The sequence below is a fragment of the Lathyrus oleraceus genome, chromosome 2 (genome assembly GCF_024323335.1).
Source record: "Lathyrus oleraceus cultivar Zhongwan6 chromosome 2, CAAS_Psat_ZW6_1.0, whole genome shotgun sequence".
Lineage (NCBI taxonomy): Eukaryota > Viridiplantae > Streptophyta > Magnoliopsida > Fabales > Fabaceae > Lathyrus > Lathyrus oleraceus.
The window spans coordinates 343,063,923-343,067,631 of record NC_066580.1 but is presented as its reverse complement, the minus strand read 5'-3'; positions in this window follow the sequence as shown (position 1 = coordinate 343,067,631).

Genomic DNA, 3,709 nt, shown 5'->3' with positions numbered 1-3,709 from the left:
TGATACTGTAGTAATATTTGACTTCTTCCCAAACAGGGTGTGGGCCAGGATCTTATGGAAATAACGGAAGGCCGGGTTATGTATGTTTCCAGAAAGAAACTCATGTTCCTCGGGGTCGTCATTTCCAGTCAAACTTCCCCAAAAATGTTCAAGTTCTCTATATTCAAAAAGGTCTTCTTGGCTCATGGTGAATGTATCAAAAGAGGTAGGGAACCCTAAAAGGTTAGTAAAGTCTTGAATGTTAAATTGATACTCCATGTTGAACATCCTGAACTGAATGAAACCTCTGCTTATTCCTTTTCCATGGCTGGGTAGGTAGATCAGGGAGCTAAGGAATTCTAGAGTTAGCCTCCGGTAAGTGACGAATTGTCTTCGAATAGGTGTGGTTTCCCACCCTATTTGACTCAGCAGATACATGACACTCTCTCTTAGTCCAAGGGAAGTCATTGCCCAATCATCAGCATACAAGCTAGGTAGCATCTCTCTCTCTGCTAGTTCTTCAAACTTTTGTTTCTGAGCTTTCCCTCTGAATTTGATACCCATACGATCAATTTGTCTCATCAGGTTAGTGTTAACTAAAGAAAAGAAAAGCAAGAATTTAGTCTGGATTTGGCCAGATGCCGAAAGAAGAGAAGAAGAAAAGTTTTATAAAATAAAATTGATGAAAAATGAATATTAAATAAAATAAAGATAGAAAATAAAATAGAAAGTTGTGGGTTGTCTCCCACGAAGCGCTTTGTTTAATGTCGCAAGCTCGACATAAAATTAGTAAATGTTAATCTATAGATACAGGAGACAATACGTCTAAGTGCAAGACTTGCGAGTCTTCGTTGTTTTTATCATAGTGATAATGTTTAAGACGCTGCCCGTTTACGATAAATGCTTCCATAGATTTGCCTTTAATTTCCACCGCTCCACTTGGGAAAACATTAGTAACTTGGAAAGGACCTGACCATCTAGATCGTAGTTTTCCTGGGAATAACTTTAGCCTAGAGTTAAACAACAGGACTACGTCGCCTTGTTTGAAGGTTTTCCTTGATATGCGCTTATCATGCCATTGTTTTGTCCTTTCTTTGTAGATTCTGGAATTTTCGTAAGCGTCTCGTCTGAGTTCCTCTAATTCGCTTATGTCAAGGATTCTCTTTTCACCGGCGGCCTTATAGTTTAAATTTAAGTTTTTAATAGCCCAATAGGCTTTATGTTCTAACTCTACCGGGAGGTGGCACGATTTACCATAAATAAGCTTAAATGGGGTCGTTCCTATAGGAGTTTTGTAAGCAGTTCGATATGCCCATAAAGCTTCAGGTAATTTTAATGACCAGTCTTTCCTTGAGGTGGCGACTGTTTTTTCCAATATTTGTTTAATTTCTCTGTTCGATACTTCCACTTGTTCACTGGTTTGAGGATGGTAAGGTGTTGCTACTCGATGTCTTACGCCATACTTAAACAGTAGTTTTTCGAGTATCTTAGATATGAAATGCGATCCACCATCACTGACGACTATTCTTGGGACACCAAATCTTGGGAAAATTATATTCTTAAAGAGTTTAGTTACCACTCGTGTGTCGTTTGTTGGAGAAGTTATAGCTTCAATCCATTTTGATACGTAGTCAACCGCTACGAGTATGTACTTGTTACCGAAAGAAGGTGGAAAGGGTCCCATGAAATCTATTCCCCACACGTCGAAAAACTCTACTTCCAAAATGCCCTTTTGCGGCATCTCGTCACGTCTAGATATGTTTCCTGTGCGTTGACATCTATCACATTTCTTGATAGCAGCATGCACATCCTTCCATATGTTTGGCCAATAAAGACCGGCTTGTAGGATTTTAGAACAGGTCTTGGATGTACTTGCGTGTCCACCATAAGGGGCGGAGTGACAATGTTAGATTATACTTTCTACCTCTTCTTCAAGTATACACCGACAAAAGATACCATCGGGGCCTCTTTTGAAAAGTAAAGGGTCGTCCCAGTAATACTGTTTCATGTCATGGAAGAATCGTTTCTTTTGCTGGTAGGATAAATTAAGTGGAACTATTCCGGCGGCTAAATAATTGACAAAGTCGGCGTACCATGGTGTAACGCATACAGCCAAGGTGGCCTCTTCCTATTCATCAGCTCTATTTTCTTCCAAATTAGCTATAAGTTTATCGTACGAGAAGTCATCATTGATCGATGTTCTTTCCGGTTCCAGATTTTCAAGTCTAGAAAGGTGATCTGCCACTATGTTTTCAGTTCCTTTTTTATCTTTGATTTCCAAATCAAATTCTTGTAGCAACAAGATCCACCTTAGGAGTCTAGGTTTAGCATCCTTTTTTGTTAAGAGGTACTTAATGGCGGCGTGGTCAGTGTAAATGATTATTTTAGCTCCGACCAAGTAAGAACGAAATTTATCTAGTGCAAACACTACTGCTAAAAGTTCTTTCTCGGTCGTGGCGTAATTCATATGCGCTTCATCTAGAGTTCTACTTGCGTAATATATGACGTGAAGCTTTTTATCTTTTCGTTGTCCCAAGACAGCACCTACGGCGTAGTCACTTGCGTCACACATTATTTCGAATGGTTCATTCCAATCCGGAGTCTGCATTATGGGCGCGGAGATCAATGCTTGTTTAAGCGTTTGAAATGCTTCTAAGCATTTACTGTCCAATATGAATTCAGCATCTTTCATTAATAGTCCAGTTAAAGGTTTAGTTATTTTAGAGAAATCTTTAATAAATCGTCGGTAAAAACCGGCATGTCCTAGGAAGCTTCGTACCTCTCTTACAGTTTTCGGAGGTTGAAGGTTTTCGATTACTTCTATTTTGGCTTTGTCTACTTCAATTCCTCTATTTGATATGATGTGTCCTAAAACAATTCCTTCTTGTACCATAAAGTGACATTTTTCCCAATTAAGTACTAGGTTTACTTTTACACATCGTTCTAGAACTCTTTCTAGGTTTTCAAGACATTCTTCGAAACTTTGTCCGCATACGGAAAAGTCATCCATAAAGACTTCCATGATGTTTTCGAGAAAATCGGCGAATATTGCCATCATGCACCTTTGGAAGGTTGCAGGAGCATTGCACAAGCCAAACGGCATTCGTCGGTAAGCGAAGGTACCAAAAGGACATGTGAACGTTGTCTTTTCTTGGTCATCAGGATGTATTGGTATTTGAAAGAAGCCTGAGTAGCCGTCCAGATAGCAGAAATGAGAATGTTTTGCTAATCGTTCTAACATCTGGTCTATGAATGGTAAAGGAAAATGATCTTTTCGGGTTGCTTTGTTTAGTTTCCTATAGTCAATGCACATTCTCCATCCCGATTCGATTCGTTTGTGTATAGTTTCTCCTTTTTCATTTTCGATAACTGTTATACCTCCTTTCTTCGGTACTACGTGTACAGGGCTAACCCATTTGCTATCGGATATAGGATATATGATACCTGCCTCTAATAACTTCGTTACTTCCTTTTTCACTACCTCACTCAGGATCGGGTTTAGTCTCCTCTGATGTTCCCTAGAAGTTTTACAGTCTTCTTCTAGCATTATGCGATGCATACAAATAGAAGGACTTATCCCTTTAAGATCGGTGATGTTGTATCCTAGTGCGGTTGGATATTTTCTTAAGATATGTAGGAGTTTTTCGGTTTCGAGTTTTCCTAGGTCTGCATTAACTATCACTGGTCGTTCAAGTTCTAAGTTTAGGAATTCATATCTCGGATTTTTGGG